General features: G+C 44.9%; 1 protein-coding gene and 1 long non-coding RNA gene across 2 annotated transcripts in view; both read left to right on the plus strand.

Moving 5' to 3' along the window:
* LOC149919246 (uncharacterized) lies at positions 1–20,492 on the plus strand. Its single transcript, XR_016464560.1, has 2 exons — positions 1–3,362; positions 3,952–20,492. It is a non-coding gene; the product is annotated as an uncharacterized LOC149919246 (long non-coding RNA).
* The window catches only part of RAB10 (RAB10, member RAS oncogene family), a 38,894-nt gene that overhangs the window by 539 nt on the left and 17,828 nt on the right, over positions 1–20,527 (plus strand). The gene's annotated exons all lie outside the window — the stretch shown is intronic.

Here is a 20,527-nt window from a genome sequence, read left to right on the forward strand (position 1 = left end):
GCCGTCCCTCCGCGGTCTCCTGTGGGTGTGCGGAGCCGTGGAGGTTTCCCTTTGGAAATAACGCTGCTCGGGAGGCCTTGTGCCTCAAGGGCCTTTCTGTTTGTTGTTTTTTTTTTATTATTTTATTTTTTTAGCACGGTGTTTTGGTGTTTTTCACCTGGATTCTTGAAGGGAAGGGGTTTTTACGTGGCTTCGTGGCGATAGGGTGGAAGTTGTTGGGTTTAGATTGAAAGGAGGGATGTTTAGGTTGAATGTTAGCTGGCTGTTCTTTACTCAAAGGGTAGTGAGGCTCTGTCATGGGCAGCTCTGGGCAGCGTCCAGAGCTATGGATGGGGCTTTGGGCAGCCCCAGGAGGAAGTGTCTCTATGGCAGGGGTTGGGGCTAAGTGAGCTTTTAAAGCCTTTTCTTACTAAAACTGCTCTGGGATCCCCTGGCACCATCTTGTTTTGCAAATCAGATGAGATGAGCAGTTCTTAGTGAAAGCTTTTTGGGGGCAATCAAAGAGAATCAAAGCCCCCATGGTATCTTGTGGTGGTGTGATGGGTGTAAGCACCAACCACGTGTCAGAAGCAAAGGGAATGTTTCCATTGGATTGAATTGGATTTGGCTTTGTGTGGTTGATACAAATCCAATCACGGAATCACAGAATGGCCAGGGTTGGAAGGGGCCTCAACGACCATGAATCTCCAACCTCCCTGCCACATGCAGGGCCACCAACCTCCACATTTAATACCATCAGTGATTGGCAATGCAGCTGTTGTCCAAGGGTAGTAGAACACACGTGCCAGTGCTTCCCTCTTGGTGCCCAAATGTCACCATGAGAACCATAGCCAGGATTACAGAATGTAAAAAGGCATTCATAGACAAAACTTGAATAATTTGAAGTTAAACAAAGCATATTTGGGTTTTAGGGGCAGCAAAGTGCCAAGAAACAGTTGTCTAACAACTCTTCAGGCTGCAATTTGCAGTTTTGCCGAGGAGTTGTTTCGGTGGGGTCACGAAGGTGGCTTCATCTTGTCTCTTGACATCTCATAGTTTGGCTGTTGAAGGCTGTATTTCTTTTGCTGCAGGGCCATAGTGTAATTCTGTGTTGCTTGTCAAGTTCTGGCCCAGATCACATGGTGTGGTGTTAGGAGTTCTCTGGAAAGGTTCGTTTCCATTCTCAGTTAAAAATAGTTGGTGTCTTGGGTTGAGAAGTCAGCAGTGGCTGTTGCTTCAGAGATCTTCTGTTCTAATGGCCAGTGATTTTAATAATTAGTCCTTGGGCTTAACCACTGGAAATTCTGAGCTTTCAAGCAGAATATTATCAGGTTGATAGACGAATGTGCACCAGCAGGCTTTGGAAGCATTTATCAGCAGATTGACACCCATTGGTATTTCTGGAGTAGGTAACTGTTTGTAGTATGCTAAAAATGGGTTTTATTTCCCAAACTTTCAACTAGAAGTCTAGGAATGGTGGCTGTGGACATGAGTTAGGTCATGCTTCCATCTTCATAGTGGAATTGAGCAGAATTTGGGGGACAAATAGGTTTTCCATGTGGTACTTAGCTGTATGAAGATAACTTAAATGGATTGTTTCCTGAGTTGTTCTGTATGTGGATGTTTAATGAGGAAACCTGATGGGAAGGTGTGCGTGCAAGCAATGCCAGTTGAAATGGAGACTGTAGATGAACACCTTTAAAAGGCAGCCCACTTGTAAAGGAAGACTTATGAACTCTTACAGTGGGTTAAATCACCCCTCCAGATATTCTCTGCATTGTTACAGCGAAGTGATTGAGTAATCTGTCTGAAAACAGGTTCTCTCACACTGCTGCTGGTAGCTCTGGTTTTCAGACTTTCTCAGGGTTTCCTCTGTTGCAGTGGTAACATTGGTGGTGCAGGAATGCAAAGGTGCTGTGTGGAGGTGACTGCTGTGACAGCTCCTGGTGCAGTAGGTGCACAGGGCTGGTTTTGCAGGAGTCTTTGACCTGTAGCAACAAGGAAATACCATTTCTATATTGCTTCTGCACACAGTAGATGACATTGAAGATGAATGGCTTATTGGTGAATCCCTCGTTGTGTTTAAAAATAAATTGGTAGCTTATTAGCTCTGATTCATGCTTTAGTGTTTTCAGAGAGCTCCATCAAAAACCTGAGATAGGGAAGTGTGCAAAATACATGCAGTAGCAATGGCTGTGAGCAGGGGCTGGGTCAGCCTTTGCAGGAAAAGGCAGATGTCAAAGAATAATGAAACCTGCTTGTGTATACAAAGACTGTTGCCTTTGTGCAGGGAGGGAATGTTTAATTTTATAAAAGGCTTGTCTATACTTATAAATAAAGACACAACGATATGCATTTCCACTTCACCTTGCCAACTTCCATACGCTTTCTTTCATCTGTGCACATCTTTAGAACTGTTTGGGCATGAAGCTGGATGGCAGTTTGGGTATAATTTCCTAGAGCTGTGATTTGGTACGCTGTAATGTTTGACTTTGAATCACTTCAGCCTAATATTTCCTGCGAAAACAGCAGTTCAGTTTCTGGGTGTGATGAGGTACGTGTGTGAATGATTGCACTGCCCTGTCTAGTGGCACTATAAATAATCCAGATGGCTCTTCTGCAAGAAATCCCTAAGTCATCGTAACCTCCCTGACGAGAGCAGGGGCCTTGTCTCCAGTGCTGCCTTGCTGTTTGCAGGTAAAAAGTGAGTAAATTAGAGTAGCCTTTGCCTATCACACGCTGTGTTTGTTTTTAGAGGCTCTTCAGTAATTCTGTGGTGCAGAAATCTTTGTCAGTATTTATTTGTGAGAAAGTGACTGTCGGGTTCTGTGTTTGGGTGCTCTGCAGCTGGCTTGGATCAGTGAGAGCTGCTTCCATGGCTGTGCTGTTGCTCCCACCTATCCCCAAACACCACTTAACTCAGTGCTTGCACTCCTGCCTCTTTGCTTTCAATTCAAAAAAGGTCAGTATGAGTACTTTCCAATCGATATATGCTTGAGATCTTATTTCTTTTGTCAGTTTGATAGGATGAGAGGCAATGGCCTCGTGTTGTGCCAGAAGAAGCTCAAGTTGGATATTAGGAAACATTTCTTCTTTGAAAGAGCAATGATGCAGTGGCACAGCTGCCCAGGAGGTGGTGGGGTCACCGTTCCTGGGGGTGTTCAAGGAACATGGGGATGTGGCACTGAGGGATGTGGGCAGTGGGAATGGTGGGGTGGGCAGGGGTTGAACTTGGGGATCTCAGAGGTCTTTTCCAACCTGAGTGACTCTGTGATTTTTATCAGCCTTCAACGCGTCAGGTTGATGACAGTTGGAAGTGAGCCATTGCCAAGTGACCTGTCAGCTCCACAGGAACACACTGGGAAATGCTTCAGGGGCAGCAGGTGAAACATTGCCCTTCAGTTCTGTGATATAAGCAGGTGGAAAGGGCTCTCCTTTCAGGGATGTCAGTCTGAAGATATGAATGTCAAAATTGAACTTGGTCGCATAATTGCAATTGTTTGATGAAGTAAAATGCAAATTGAGGTGAGTCACAAGTTATGTTTTCCCCTGAAGCCTGACTACTTCTAGTAAGGTACTAAAGAGAACAAAGAATATGTAGTCATTTTGGGGTTCCCCCCCTCAAATACTGTTGATTTAAGTAATACTTTCATGGGTTGTAACCCACACTGTTATGGTAGGTAAAGAACAGGTTAGTAGGTAACGAACAGAAACAGAGAAGAACAACTGCAACTTGTGGGGTGTAAATGATCCTACAAATCCAAAGAGATTGATTAAAAAACGGTGTGATTTTGAGATTTGATCACTGTGTATCTTATTTTGAAAAGGGGGAAGTCTTGATGCCAAGAATGTGCAAAATTGTGTTATTTGATACACCCATTACATAATATATTAGGAAAAAAAGGGGTTACTGATAATAAACAGGGGGATGAAGCTTGCTGTTTTGGCTGCTGTGCTCTCTTGCTGTCCCAGGATGGAAACTCTGAGTGAAAGGCTGAGAATGCTGCTGAGCTCCTTGTTGATGCACACCTCCTCTTGCTGCCTGTCCTTGCGCTGATGTGCTTGCCTGCAGCCTAAAGGTGTGAAGTGAAATGAGAAGACGTGCAGAGGCTGAGTTGTGGTTTCAGCAGGAAGGGCACGTAAGAAATATTAGTGCTTTCACTCTAGGGTGAAATGTGTTTCAGATTTGGAGCCCCTTGTGAGTCTGTGTGCATAATCCATGGTCGTTGGGTCATGAAATGGCTGTTGATGTTGGTAGAAAACTTGCTCAGGGCTGGGCAAGGAGGGATGAAGATGCTTTTAATTTAGAGACCAAGGAGGGTTTTGTAGTGCCTTGCTGAGCAATGAGCACAGCTTGGGGGAGCAGTGGAGTGCTTGCCTTGTGACTTCTCCATTGTGTCCAGAGAAGGGCAAGGGAGCTGTGAAGGATCTGGAATGCAAGTCTTATGGGGAAGGAACTGGGACTGTTCAGTCTGGAGAAGAGGAGGCTTGGGGGAACCTTCTTGCTCTCAACATCTCCTGGAAAGGTTTCAAGTTTTGGGTCAGTCTCTTCTCCCAGGTGACTATAGATAGAACAAGAGGTGATGGCTTTAAGTTGTGCCAGGAGATGTTTCTTAACATCCAACCTGAACATTTTGTACTTAAAAGAGTGGTGATGCAGTGGCACAGCTGCCCAGGGAGGTAGTGGGTTCAGAACTATGGGGATGTGGCACTGAGGGATGTGGGCAGTGGCTATGTTGGGTTGGAGTATTGGATTTGGTGATCTCAGAGGTCTTTTCCAACCTTAATGATTCTATGATCTGCCTGTTTGAAAAGTCTGTTAGACCTCTCCTCTTTATCCCTTGGATACGGAAATGCTTCATCTTTTCTCTCCTTGAAGATAATATTGATATTTCATTAAAGAACCGATTGAGAGCCCATTGATAAACACTTGAAGGGTTTCCTCTGCTCCCTTTTTAACAGTGGGGAATCTGGAGAGGAGCTGGAGTTGCTGCAAGGCTTCCTCAGTGTTGGGTGCATTGGTACAGCTTAACTGTGGGGCATTTTTTTCTCTGTGTGGGTGTAACTAGAAGCCTTCTGTGGGTGTGACTAGAAGTCTTGTCGCTTTTTTGTTATTTTCTGTAGTTCAAACAACTTGAGGCCTTTTCCCACTGGGATCGTGACTTTCATACTGCGTGACACAGAGAAATGCCTGCTTTTGTCTTGTATTTCCTAAGTAGACTTAACATTCCCTGAGTGAAGTCTGCTGCTGCTAAGGATGGATTGCCCACACTCACATCCATACTCGCACAACTTTTTCTTTCAGGATGCTGCTCAAGCTGCTATCTTACTCATATTCAGTGCTGCTGAAGCACTTGGCAAAATGGAAACATCTCTTCCAGGTGATGTGATCCCGGCAAGGCATGCTGCTGTGCTTGGAGTACTGCAGTCTTCAGCTTAAACTAGAGCCACCCTTGGCTCAGAACATGAGCTCCAGAGCCCTTAAAAGATGTGACAACAAACCAAGTGAGACCGCTTACTCACCTGCCCTTTGGTTTATGAGGTTATTGAAAAGGATTTGTCTTGAGCTCTTGTTTTTGTTCCGCTATGGCTGAATTTACTCAGCAGTTTGCACCTTGTCCTGAAGGAAGAGTTTTGTCTGTGCTCGTGTGGCTGTGGCTTCACCTGACTTGACCAGCATCCTGGTCTTCTAGAGCAGAGGCGATTCATTTTACTTTAGATGCTGAGTTATTAACTCAGATATCTGGATTTTGAGACAAGGGAAAGTGGATCCAGGCTAAAAGAGAGGAGATTTAGCCTGGTTATAAGGAAATTTTCTTTTTTGATGGTAAGGGTGGTGAAGCAGTGGCACAGGTTGCCCAGAGAGAGGTGGTGGGTGCCCCATCCCTGGAGACAAGGTCAGGCTGGATGTGGCTGCGAGCACTGATGGAGCTGTTGGACTAGATGGCCTTTGAATTAATGTCCTGGTGTCTGGCAGCAGCTGAAGTGCCAAGTGGCATCTTTCTGCTTCCTGTTCTTCTGTTGTGGTCTTGTCCCTTGGTCTTCTGCCCACTAAACCTCAGTGGCAGCTGACTTCCTCGTAGTTAACAAACGTGTTTGCACTTCTGGACCTACTTCACTACTGCAGGTCTATAATAAACGTCTGAACTTTCATAATTAAGAAGAAAGTTGACCATGCTGGCAGCAATACCTAGTTAGCAGTTCCTTAGGTAGCAATCTTAATTTCACATGCTACTAACGCTTGTTACAAGCAGAGCTGTCAGCACAGGCTAACTGTCTGGGCTCCTCCTGTAACTGGAGCAAAGAAATGAGGACTCCCATCCATTGGAGCATGGCACTGCGTGTGCCTCTGTCACTTTAGAGGAGGCAGAGATGTGTAGCTTAAATATAGCTGTCTAATTGTTGGCTAAATGAGTCCCACCAATGCCTCTGTTTCATTAAGCATGCTGTGAAGAGCTTTCATCTCAACTGAAGTTTTTGATCTTGCCAGTAAACAACAAAACAGATTTAATTTTTTTTCAAGCTACTCAGATTTCTGGCAAAAACTAAGATTCTGCTGGCTGCCTGCTTGGGTTTTGTACTTCGCATTGGTGTGTGTGAGACAACATGCACCAGCAGGGTGTTCAGTATTGCAGTGAGGTGCCTATTTGCAGACTAGGTGTGGACTATGGGAGCTGCAATAATAGGCTTAGTGCAGGTGAGGTGTAGCCAGCCTTGTTGCAGCACGCAGCAAGCTGCAGTATCCAAGGGAGTCTCATAGAATTGTAGAATGGCCTGGGTTGAAAAGGACCAAATGATCATCTAGTTTCAAGCCCCCTGCTAAGCCAACCAGCAGACCAGGCTGCCCAGAACCACATCCAGCTTGGCCTTGAATGCCTCCAGGGATGGGGCATCCACAACCTCCTTGGGCAACCTGTTCCAGTGCCTCACCACCCTTGGGGTGAAAAACTTCCTCTTAAGATCTAACCTAAACCTCCCCTGTTTCAGTTTGAAACCATTCCCCCTTGTCCTATCACTATCCACCCTTGTAAACTGTCTTTCCCCTGTTTATATGCTTCCTTCAAGTACTGGAAGGCCACAATGAGGTGTCCCTGGATCCTTCTCTTCTCCAAGCTAAACAAACCCAGTTTCCTCAGCCTTTCCTCATAGGAGAGTCTCATGGCCTCTGGTCTGCCTTGGGAGAGCTTTGGTGATTCTATGAGCAGAATAAATGTATAAGCTGATATTCAGCAAGTGGGAACATCCTAAATCCTATGGTGGCTGTGTCCATCACAGCTTTGCTGACCGGTGCTGCTGCAATAAAAGCAGTGAAACTTCAGTTTGTACATACTATATTTAACACTAAACACAATGCTATTATGTGCAGACTGGATAGGAAATGATAGGTGTGTCCTCAAGCAGTGATCCTGCATTGAAAACTCATGCAGAAAGGTCTGGGTCACAGCTTATCTCCCACCCGGGTCCGTGGGACCGGTGCTTCTAGGCTGCAGTGCTTCCTGCTGTAGGGATGGGTAGCGTGCATTGCATGTAAACTATTGCAGACTTCCAGTTCTCAAATATTGATGGTTTATGCTGACAGAGATCGAAATTGGCTTGGGAATTACGGCAGAGTTTCTGGCTCACTTTTGCTGTTGAGAGTTGGAAGAGCTGGCACGTTACCTGTACTTTGCTTCTGTGTGTTTTGTGACTTCCAAAGGCTGCCATGGCTGAAAGCAATCAAATGTAGGTCAGTGGGTTCAGCTGGGAGAGCGCGCCGTGCTCGGTCTGAACACGTAAGCCATGGTCTCATGGCTTCGTTCGTTAGGCCTAGCAGTGGGGGGTTCTTAATTATTGAAACAAAAAGTAACCCGGCTTAGTTCCTGCATTCAATGAGTCACAGTTACAGAAGCTGGGAGGGCAGAGAGCTGCTGCTCTCTTCTTGAGCTCCTACTGCATTCACTGGCTGGGTCTTCTCATGACCTCAAAGCCCTGAAACACACTGCTTTGGCAAAGTTGGTGCTCTTTCTGTAGCAGACAAGACAAATCCACTTGCGTTTGTTTATGGATTAGCTTTCTTGTCAATCTGGTGAGTATAAATGAGCCAGGGTAAGTGTTAACTTGAATTTGGTTTGTATGTCACTTGAGGATAGCATTACCATTATAGCAAGCAGTGACGAATCTTCTGTTTCATAAATGGAAGCAGTGGACAGGAAAGCAGATTTGCGTACTCTTATTTATTTTTGTGCTAACAAATATAGCATAAGCAGGCTGAGACACACAAAGAAAACAATTCAATCAAATGTCATCAAACTTCACCACACTTAGTGCATGTGCTTGGCTCTTTAGAATAGAATTCCAATGAATTGCTGACTTTTTTTTTCTTTACTGGAGTCCTGCTGTGAATTCAGGTGTGACACCCAATGGGATTTGCTGGGGAGATGTGGCAGCTTCTGTGATGAGAGCCCTGCTGTCTGCACCATGCCTAGGTGGAGTGTGTCAGCAAGTGAAGGATGTCATGGCAGAGAATTAGATCAGCCCATGCAAATGACTGAAACCAAGAGATTATTCCTGCATGGGAACAGCTCTGAAGGAAGTGCAATTTCTTACTAGAGCTTTGTTTCCTTTATTCCTTCCTACCTTGTGAATAAAAACCTTATTGTCTCTTTAGTCCCTCGGTATGCATAAAACATCATTAAAATAGATTCTTTGTTCATTTTCTTTTGTTTTGTTTGTGGGAGCCCTGTGTAAGGTTTAGCCTCTGGAATAACAAAATGATAAAGTTTCTTTCTTCTGGAAGAAGTAACTGCTTGTTGAAGCTGTACATGGTTTCACTGACTGAAGCAGCAGTGTAGGTGGTGTCAGCAGGAAGCTTTGCTTGTCTCTCCAAGCAGGGATGTGTTTTGCATTGCTGTTGCAGCTGTGCTTGCATGTGACTCCCAGGAGGAATGTGCTGAGGTGAGTGGCTGTCCCCTTGCCACCATTCTCTCTTTATGGCCACCGCAGGTTTTCCTGTTCAACATGCTCTGCCAGCACCGAGTGTTGCAGATTTCACCAGGCAAAACTTGAATGAATGCTTACAGGTGAGGTGAAGGCAGGAGGAGAGGATGAGATGGCTTCATAACTGGTTCTGCCTTGGCTTCTGTCCTCATCTTATCTGACAAGATGCTTGCACCAAGGTGAGACAGAACTTGAGTCTGGGATCTCAAGGTTAGTGTACTTAGTATGAGGGTAGCCTTGCTGCACATGAAACTGGTGGCTGTCATGCTTTGAACAGGTGAACTGTTTGCATCCTGCTCTAAGGAACGTGCTTTGAGAGGGGCAAGCTGCATAAAGTCTGCACAACTCTGGGGTTCTGTAACTGGATTGATGCTTAGAAGTTAACAGTGATAGATTTAAGTGCTGGGAACAGCTGTTGCTTGATATTCATGACCTGGTGTCTACATCCACTTTACTGGAAAGTGCTCCTTGCTCTGGTTATCTCCTGAACTTTGCCCAAGCCCTGATATGGAGTGTGGCAGCTCTCAGATCAAGCTTATGAGATCAAATCCGTGCCATGAGCACCGAGTCCACTGGTTGTACTTTTCACCTTCTCCTTTGGACATGGTGGCCATCATACTTTGCATCCAGAGGTTGCTAGGAACCAGGTTGTTCTGGGCTCCTGTAGATACAGCTTCACTTCAGTGAGAGATCTTTCCCTCCAGACCCACAGTGAGGCACCTCTGATTGATGTTTTTAAGCTCATAAATCTTAGTTCTCCTTGCAGTGTCATTGTCCTTAGTTCAAGGGAACATTGTGTTGCTAGCTTTTTGTTTGCTAGGCAGTATTTGGTCAAGCTTTGGCACAGCTGCCCAGGGAGGTGGTGGGGTCACTGTCCCTGGAGGTGTTCCAGAAGCGTGGGGATGTGGCACTGAGGGATGTGGGCATGGTGGGATGGGTTGGGGTTGGATTTGGGTGATCTTAGAGACTTTTTCAAACTGGAATGATTCTATAATTTAACTGAATGCATTGGATGAAGTCAGGGAGCTGAAGTCTGAGGTGTGTAAAGCTCCTGTTAAGTCACCGTCCCTTCTATTATTGAATGTGGCAGTGACATTTTATAATATCTCCATGTGCATTTATTGGGACATCAACTACAGCAGTGTGCTGTGCATAATGACAAGGCCAGGGACCTCTCTGTTGGAGGGGAGCAGACCTCATGTTCTGTTTCTGAAGAAGGTTAATTATTTTAATGAGGTGACGAGGCAGTGGAGGATTGGAAGGTTATGGTTGCTTTGTAACACAGCATAAAGGTATATGCAAAACAGACAGTTCACAGCACCTCTATCCTCCATCACTTGATGTTTTTCACTTGACTTGCACTCAGGTGCTCTTGAAGAGTTTCTGATAGTGATGTTGACTTCTGTTATGATCTCCAGAATTACCATGCAGGTGTTAGCTTACGGTTTTTGTATGTACCTCTGGTTGTTGAGTAGAGAAAGAAGTTTTGGTGCACTCAAAGGCTGTAGTCTTGACCTAGTTTTAATATTCAGCCTTGAAACTGATGCACAAAGCAAGCTTGCCTGCTTGCAACTTGTCAGCCTGTTTGAAGGGAAGCGAGAGCACTTCAAAGAGAATTTCAAGTTAGGAAAATGTCTGTCATTGATTCTTATAGCTCTGAATTGTGTGATGCTGAACTTGGCTGCTTGTGTCTGAACTGCCCGGTGACTGTGGCCAGAACAAGAGGCAGACTGCTCTGAATGCTCCACCATGGCAGCTGCAGGTGGGAAATAGCAGCACTGAGAGAAGATCCCCTCTTTCTGAAAACTACAAAGATGTGAATGAATTCAGAGAATGCAACCTTTTTCAGATAAGAGGTCAGGCTGGATAACAGTGGCCTTTTTATCATTTTGGGGTGTTGTAAGCCATTTGGGTAGATCCGTCACCTGAATGAATATTCAGCTGGATTCCACTTATCACCAGGTCAAGGCTGGTTTTCATTAATTTATTTTATAGCATCATGGAGGTTGGAAAAGACCTCTAAGATCATCAAGTCCAACTGTCAACCCATTCCTGCCATACCCACCAACCACAGCCCTCAGTTCAGTTACTTATTTGTTTGTAATCTGTGACAGCATTTGAAAGCACAACAAATGCAGGCATCTAGACTGGAAGAATGTAGGTCACACTGAAATTGCTGCTTTGCAGAATCACAGAATGGCTGGGTTGGATGGGATCAACTTCAAAGATAATGAAGCTGCAGCCCTTTGCCAAATGCAAGGCCACCAACCTCCACATTTCATACCAGCCCAGGCTGCCCAGGGCCCCATCCAACCTGGCCTTGAACACCTCCAGGGATGGACGGGGCATCCACAGCCTCTCTGGGCAGCTGTTCCAGCACCTCACCACTCTCATAGTAAAGAACTTCCTCCTGACATCCAACCTAAATCTTTCCTCCTTCAACTTAAAACCATTTCCTTCCTACCTTGGTTTAGTGATTGGCCCGTTCTACCCTTTGCATTTCATGGGAAGTCTTGCTCAGAAGGTTAAATTGCAGCTGAGAGAAGGAGATGGCTCACCAGGTCTCCCTGATGGTTGGTTCTTGCTCCTGAATTGCACCACGTGCCATCAAGAGGGCTGCCTTTCCTGAGAATCCCACTGTTTTTGTTGGTGCATTGAGCTGGATGTGGATCTGCAGGTGGCTGTGGGGTTGATTTCCAGTCAGCTTATGTTCTCCCATAGCCAAAGCCTTGATTAACACCATCCAACCTGAATCTTCTCTCCTTCAACTTAAAACCATTTCCCCTTGTCCTGCTGTTATCTACCCTTGTAAAGAGTTGACTCCCCTCCTTTTTTATAAGGTCCCTTTTATAGGCTTTTTTTTAAGAATATGTCATTGTTAGGAGGTGATCTGGCAGTAGTGCTCCTGCTCATGTTCTGCAGTCTCCTTCATAGACAAATTCCAAAGCCAACGATATTAGTTACCAAGGTAAAATATCAGTTACCAATATCAGCTACTGGGGTGCTGTGGGTTGGAGCTGGTGACCTCATGATAAGGGAGTGAATGTTTGCTTAAGTGAGGGAACTGAAATGAGGTGTTCAATTGGTTATGTAAGCACTTAAGTAAGGTCCTTCCTGGAAGGAGACGTCTCAAGTGGTAGATACAATCTGAATATGGAAGGATTGCCAGCATATGTGGGAAAGAGGAGCAAAAAAATGGGAAACTAATCACATCATTGCTTGTGGCTGGTGGAGTTAATCTAATTAAATCACTTGTTTCTGTTGTTCTCACATATCTAGCCTGATTGAATCTGTGCTCTCAAACAGGACACTGCCTTCCTGGATATTTTCCCATACCTGGTTGTGGTGGAACTGTCTTAAAGTGCTAGAATTAATGAAGTGCATGTTTCCGAAGACTTCATGTAAGATATTGCTCATGTAGATGTGGCTTTTGGTAAATGCTCAATTGTCATGACTTGAAACCTTGCAGAGCAGGAAGAGTGAGTTCTTGCTGCTCTTCCAGTTTGCACACTCTGCAATGGCAAAACCTCAGTGCAGGAAAGATGAAACAAATGAATTCACTGAATGTTTTACTACCACATAAACCCTTCACCTGCTAATATGTTTAGTCTTGAGTTACATTTCTAGTCAGTGAACATAAAAAATGATGGAATTAGATTTAGGAGAGAACTGACAAGTGGTAGGTCAGTTGTCTTGGACCATGGTGGTCTTTGACTTAGAACCATAGAACTGTAGAATGGTTTGGGTTGGAAGGGACCTTTAAGCTCATGTAGTTTCAACCCCCTGTTATAGGCAGGGACACATCTCTCTACACCAGGTTGCTCACAGCCTCATCCAGCCTGGCCTTCAGTGCTTCCATGGAGAGGACATCCACAACCTCACCGTGCAGCCTGTTCCAGTGTCTCAAAGTGAAGAATTACTTTCTGATATCTACCTTAAATCTACCCTCTTCTGGATTAAAGCAGTTTCCCTTCATTCTGACTTGATCATCTTGGAGTTCTTGTCTAACCTTAATGATTCCATGAGAAGTGAGTCATTGTGGAGGCCATTTGTGGGCATGAAAGGGGTTGGAAATACTTAGCATGGATTTACCAGAGGCAAAATATGCTTGGCTGTTCTCATCTTCTCAATCCAGCTGAAATTGCTGGGTTGGAAGCTGCAGGAGAGGGGAGCAATGGACACTGACCTTACTGAGCATTGGTATGGTCTGGAAGAGCACAGCTGTAATCCAGCTGGGACATGACAGTGCCACTGGGTTGCTGGGCTCACAGCACTAGTTGGATCTCTGGACTTGACTTGCAAGCTTAGTCTCACCAAGGAGTGCTCCCTCCTCCATCTCCTTAATGGCCTTCTGCTGGAAACACCATAACTTGTCACTGTCCTGTACTGGAGGGGCTCCATTGGGCACTGTTCTGTACCTAGTCTTGTGATTGTTGAGTTAAGGATTTGGTCACAGTTGTTTTTTGGGGACCCTTAGCTCAGCCTGCTCTGGCTCTCCTCTTCTTCTGGGGCACTGAGTTCCTGGAGACTCTTGCTTCTTAGCAAATCATACAGGATTTTACTTCACTTATTGAATGCTTCTGTCCTAACAGTGAGTGTGAGTGGGTACAGTAAGTTATTTATAGCTCAGTTTGTTTTGCAGCAGCTTGTTTGGAGTTATCTCAGGCCAACAGTAGAAATCAGACTGCTTGGCTCCAGGTATTTAGCGGGTAAGAGATACGTGTCTGCCTTCCATCTGCCTCAGTTGTTCTGATTAATTTTTTGGAAAGCAACAAATAAGCTTCTTGCAATTCTACAATTCCAAAATTTCTCTGCAAAAAGAGAAGGCAATAACTGACTGATGGGTGCTGCCTGCTGCCATTTCCTTCTCCCTTCCTCTTCTTTTCCTCCCCTCTTACTCCCTTCCCCGAACCAAAACAATCTGGTTCAGAAACTTTATATAGGCACCTCATTTTAGTTTTGCCTTACAGCAGTGAGTGCTTGTAGTGCATGATGACCCTTTAGCTTCTGGAGTTGCCTGCAGTGGTTGGTGCACTTGCAGACTTTCTCTGCAGGTTGGGTGTGTTTTGTTTTTTGGTTTTTTTTTTTGCAAAACTTGCATTCAGTGATCTTGGTTTTCATCTTTTCAAGACGAAGAGGGAGCTGCTTGTGCTATTGGTAAATGTGTTAATACTCTGGTTTCTGTTTCTTCAAGGAATTCATTGCCACGAGTGCAGAAAAGGTGCAGCCTCCTGTATATACACATGCAACTCCACATATATGCACATACACATGTTCACAAAGGAAGCCAACAAGTAAGCCTGCCAGTGAAATAAGCACAGCTAGTCTTATTTACTTAGCTACCAGCTTGTTTGCTCCTGAGATTAAACCTGTTTGAAAGCTGGAGAGGAGAATAGCTTCAGTCCTGTAAAACAGGAGATATAGAGCTGCCACAGCTTTTTGTGCCTCTTCCTGTGGAGGTATGAGCAAAATTGCCTGCTTAGTTTAGACTGTGAGCACTGTGTGTTTGCACCTTGTCAGGCTCTGATATGCTTCTGATGGCTTTGATTTCATCACTGTTGTATTACCTTTCCATCTTCCCACTTTGTTCCTTCCCCGTGTAGCTGAGCATGCTAGGTGTGTGATCAGGGCTAAAGACAAGCATGAGTTCAAATGCAGCATAGTCCTTGCTAGCTGCTAAGTGAAGTCTTCAGGTTAGACAAAGTAGTTGTGACCTAAAGTGCCAGCTCTTCACGTGGATCTGCAGTTTCTCAATATTGCCTAAAAGTAACCAAGGTGTTCAGGTTTCCTCTGATGATCTCATTCAGAATCAACTGAGTGAGCAAGAGTTTGAGACTTTGTCTGGTGAATCCTTTTATTGTTCTATTGCAATTATCCCCTTGGGAAAGAAAACTTGATCATATAATGACAGAGTTATACTAAGTTTGGATGAGACCTCTGAAATCATCAAATCCAACTGTCAACCCATCCCCACCATGCCTGCTGGATGTGTCCCTCAGTGCCACGTCTACCGAAAGGAATTAATAGCCAGAGAGATTTACCTGTTGGCCACATAGAGAAGCCCACGTGAGATCTGAGCTACAAGGAGGAGGTTGTGGTTCCAGCCCACTCAGAGACTGATGATTGAGTTTTGTCTCCTCTGTAGGTGAATGCATGGTGGATCAGTGTTTCAGAAGGAATCGCCGTGGGGCTGAATTGCCTGTCTCGGCTCGCTGAAAGCTGCCTGCTGCTTCCTTTGTCAGCTGAATTTTGCTCTCGATGATAAAACTGATGCTTTTGCCAAAGGATGAGCCTGAACAACTTAAGTTTCTTGTCCACTGTGCTCTGAATCACAATTAGTTTGTATGCTCACTAATTCTTGAATACTTTGTTAGAAGAGTAATACTCCTAATAATCCTAATAGTCTGTTAAAAAGATTGCAGAATCCCAGAATGGGAGGAGTTGCAAGGGACTTCTGGAGATCATTTATTCCAGCCCTCTGCTAACTCAGGTTCCCTGGAGAAGGTTACAAAGGCAAATCTTAAACTGGCACACTGTGCTGAGTGCTTGTTCCTTTTCCATCACTTGGAACAAGTGAAGGGAAACGTGCCAGGAAACTTCAGGGAGGTTGCAAGAATTGCTGTCTGTCAGGCAAAGGGAGAAGCCCTGCTGGGAAAGGCTGCCCAATTCCTCTCCACCTGGGAAAAAACTGTTCTTTGGGTTCCCTTCTAGGGAATCAAAATTGAGATTATTACCAGATAATCAAATTTGGAAGTTTGTCAGCTATAAATGTACTGCTTTTGGGAAGCCATTGCAGTATCAAAGTAGAATTCAACATAAGTTTTATTAAGAAGCATGGTTGTTGGTTTTTTGTATGTTTTTAATAATTCTTTAAAGATGAGATCCTTTAAAAGAGATTATATTCTTGTGGGATCTGCATGTACTTGCACCCATCTGTTGAGATACAATCAAGTAGTGCCAATATACCTGAGCAAAAAAAGTGATCATGGAATGGTTTGGGGTGGACAGGACTCAAAGATCACGTAGTCCAACCCCCTTGCTCTGGGCAGGGCTGCCATCCCCTAGATCAGGTTGCTCAAAGCTCTGTTCAACATGACTTTGATGTATCTGTATCTACTTGACATATCTTGACCCAGCAACATCCTGAAGCTGATACTCAGCAGAAATCAGGTCACTTTTAAATCACAGCACTCCAGGGTTTTTATGCAAAGAATATTACCGAGGCATCCCATAATAAGGAAGTAGGCAGATGAGATTCTGTGTACTGGGGTCACATGTGCCCCATACTGCTTGTCTCAGTATTCCATCTATAATCACGTCTGAAAATAAGGAATGTGATAGGGAGGGTATGCTTTAAGGCTTCACATGTCTTTGCTTCCAGGAGAGGTATAATGAATTAGGCAGAAGATACCATGGATGAGATGCCTAACTTCAGCTGCTTAAATAAAAGATGTCTTCTTTCTTTTGACACTTAAGAAATGTGGTTTAGTGGATGTGGTGGTGAAGGGTTGAAGGTTGGATTTGATTGTAGGGGTCTTTTCCTAACCTGAATGATTCTTTGATTGTTTGAACCAGTTGTCTGTGCTTCTTCCACGGAAAGAGGGGACACTTTCAGATATTCCCTGGAGATCTCTATCTCTACCATTTTTGAAGAGGAAAGGAGCTGCTGATTTAGAGGAGCACCTTCTTAGGCAACATCAAGTCAGTCGAGCCTTACCCTGTATTAATGCATTAAAGATTATAATGGTTATAAAATAATGTAGATCAGGTGGTTTCTGTTGGGCTGGGTGCTTTAGAGCACAGAGTTTGCTGCCATTCCTCTAAGCTAACTGTAAAGAACTGTAACTCGGTTAAAGCCTCTGAAAAATAGTGTTTGCACTTACAGTGCTGAGCGTGGTTGGGAATGTTGTATATTCATCCTGTGTAGGTATGAGTACCTTGTAAATATTTTGAAAGACCTAAGTAATAACTGGGATCACAAAGAGTTTAATTAAAACCAGAACTCCATCTCTTGTCTGATCCTCTTTTGTATCACACCAGTGGGTGGCTTGCAGATGGCTGCAGTGTGAGTCACTACACTTTTGCTTTCCTGCACTGCAAATGCACGGTGCAACTACAGTTGCAAAGCAATTACTAACCAAGGAAACACAAGTGGTGGGGTGCTGAGGCCACTGTGCTGCGGGTTGCCTGTCAGCATCCTGGGGCTGCCCACTGGGGCTCAATGGTGGCTTTGTTGAGGAAGAATGCAGGCACAGTCCGTGCTGCCTGCAAGGGGCCAGCTTATTGCTTGCAGCTCTGACAGGGAGTGCAGAATGAATGTCTCCTTCCCTCATGCTGGTGGCGTCCTGCCTTTCAGTTTTGGTTTGTGATTTAACGACAGCAGAGGGATCTCCACAAAATCTTGTCGGGTCTGGGGAATATATAAGGTGATATATAGCTGCATGCAGTGGTGATGCATTTATAGTACTCTGTTCTGCTCTCACAACTCCTGGGTCTTCATTAATGTCTTTCATCTGAGAGCAATAGAAGCCTCAAACTGCTGAGCAAACAATTCTACATTCACCAAAACCATCAGGTATGTAACCCTACACAAATACCATTGGAATGCCTTGTCCACAGTAGTGGCAGCAATGACCTCTGCTGATCTCAGTTACAGGAGCTTCCTTGCAGTGGCTTGGTGCATGAATCTGACATCTTGGCTTCCAAAATGCCTCCTGGCCTGCAGCTTTCTAAACCTTGAGTTTGGTTCTTCGTGAATCCATGGCTCAAGAATGAGCTGGGAGGCCTGGATGAAGTGCCTGAGGCTTCCTTATTTAACTAGGTGAACAACATTAAAATAGAAACGTTCCCACATTGTTAATTGAAAAGACTGCATTACCTTGAATGTGCAATAGGATGGCCATGGACCTCCAGGTTTTTCTGTGAATTCCAGCGTGTCGTGCTGAAGCTGATGAACATCTTATCAACACTTAATGAGGGAATCATGCTCATCTTTAATTCATTAGCTCTCTCATTATCCCCCTGTGACATCAGTGTGTCTGTTCTATGTCCTATTCAGTTTTCATGCCCATTACTGCCTTAAAACTCCTTCCTGACCTACATGCTGCTGGTGTAACCTGGCTGCTTGAAGCGAGTGGGCAGAGCAGCCCAGAGCAGCGAGGCAAAAATCTCATTTTTTCAGTCTGCTAAAACTATTGTGAAAGCAGTTGGAGGCAAATAGTCACTGCTATTTATAACATTTGTTACGAAGGCTGAGCTAGTATTACAGTGTAATTGGAGTGGAAGCTGAGTATAACATGGAATTAGAGATTTGTTTTATCCCTGAATACTGGAGTTAGCTAAATCCCTCTCAGGGAGGAGAATTAATTTGTTTGGGTAGGTTAACAGCTCACTTTATCTCAACGCACGCGCAGAGTGGCTGTCCAACATCCTGCATTATCTGGGCAGAGCTCGAAAGCAAGTTGCACTGGGGGAAATACTCTTAAATAAGATCTTTTGGCAAATGCCAGGGTGTTTGGTAGTAGAGATAGCGTTGCTCTGGTGTGCTACATCATAGCCAGCAGCTTGGCCAGAGGCCCTGTGCTGTGGATGTCGTTAATGCTGACTAAGCCCTACTAGGGGCAGCTCTGTTCGTTGGCTTTTGGTCATTCAGCAGATTGGTTTATCAATGATACTAGTTGTATTGCTTCACAAATTTAGCTTAGTTAGCAGTTTCTTCTCCTGATAGTTTGGACCTGCCAGCTTCCCAGTTGGCTAATTAGGAAATGTGGCATGCTTACCTTAGAGCGTCTGCATCCCAAGCTGCCATCGTAACGTGGGGCAGCAGCTACTGCATTTTATCACAGAACTGTTTTAAATCCTTAGAAATGGGGAGTTCTGCCCTTTTATGCTCATCTTGGTGCTGATGAAAGACTTGCTGAATGTTCTCACAGCCTCTTTAAGAAGAGCTGTGTTGGGTGTTTGTTCAAGGCCCATTCTCCCTTATTGCTTCATGCCCTCTGTCTGTCCCTCAAGCACAGCCCTCCTGGTATAGGAAGGCTTTGGTGTCCTTGCTGAGAGGTAAAAACCATTTCCTAGCTAATATTTTGATGTTACAATGAAAGACTGTGTGCAGTGTATTGGAGTGAAATGGGTTGAGCCGGGGAGAGTTGGAAGCAGGCATCCCACATAGAGCCACTGCGTAAAGGTGCATTTCATAAATTCTGCTTAACTTTCCTTTGTACAAAATAACCTTGTAGAGCTGGAGGGAAGTCTGTGCTTGCAAAAAAGTCCAAATGCAAACAGATTTTGGGGAATTATGAGAAATTAGCAGCACTGATTAGGATGGAAAGCCAGGCCTCGGCATCTGGCTACTGTTAGGGCATTGTGCTCCTGCTTTGCTGGCTGCAATCTATGCAGGTTCCTATGAAGGAACAGATCCACGTGTTGTGTGTGGAGCTGCTGGGTGTCCCTCCACTTGGTCTGCTTTGTGTTGAAACCCATTTTGTCTGGGGAAGAGCAAATGGTCTGGGCATGCTGCAGAAGGGAGGTTTCACCCAGCTCTTGTGCAATGGTGTCTCCATTTCTTTGTCTCCAATGGAAGTTTCACACTGGGTGCGTGTGGCATTGCATTCACTTGTCTTAGCACGTGTTCTAGGTTGTCTGTTGATCTCTGTGAATGGTCGCATCTGAGCTGTGGGCCTTTCCTCTCTTCATTATGTAGGAGTAGCTTCTGCTTCTCAGAATGCACAGCTAACATACATGTAACATTACAAGAGATGGCTGTCAGCAGCACTGAGCGTTTCAATCTTCAGGATCAGTGAGGATTTTTTAACTATCCTCTCTCTGATGCCTCTCATTCTCGTAGACAATTTATTGTGGTGGAATTAATAATGAAAATATGAAGTTCTGGTTTCAGTACTACTGACCAATTGTCCGTTTGGTACTTTCTCCTTCCTGAAGCAGCTGTCCTTTGTCTTCTCAGCCAGCCCTGGTGAGCTCCACTCCTAACAGACTTCCTCCAGTGCCATTGCAGCATTTGCACAGTGTAGCACATGAACTATTTCATCTTAGCTGGTACTGAAAGTAAAACCTTGGCTATGCTGCGTCAAGATGCTGTGCTTGTGTGGAGTGCTGCAAGCTGAGCCAGGGGAGGTTCAGGTTGGGTATTGGGAAATATTCTCCAAAAGAGTGGTGATGCAGTGGCACAGCTGTCCAGGGAGGCAGTGGGGTCAGCATCCCTGGAGGTGTCCCAGAACCTTGGGGATGTGGCACAGTGGGCATGGTGGGGTGGGCTGAGGTTGGACTTTGGGGATCTGAGAGGTCTTTTCCAACCTGAATGTTTCTATGATTCAAAGGGGACGTGGGGCTCTGTGTCAGGTCCCAACAGCGTGGCTATTTCTGATGGTCGGGTCCTGTTACGTGCTGTCTGTTAGCTCTGACTGCTCTGAGCAGTGCCAAGCAGGCTGCAAGCATGGAGATTGCTTTGATTAGTGTTATTTCCACAAGTGGATTACTTGAAGGGGATTAATAGCCCTCCCTCCTACCCCCCCCTCCCCCCCCAAAAAAAGCATGCTGTTTTAGTTAGGATCTT

This window comes from Phasianus colchicus, chromosome 2 (assembly GCF_987193195.1).
Source record: "Phasianus colchicus chromosome 2, bPhaCol1.hap1.1, whole genome shotgun sequence".
In the NCBI taxonomy this organism is placed as follows: domain Eukaryota; kingdom Metazoa; phylum Chordata; class Aves; order Galliformes; family Phasianidae; genus Phasianus; species Phasianus colchicus.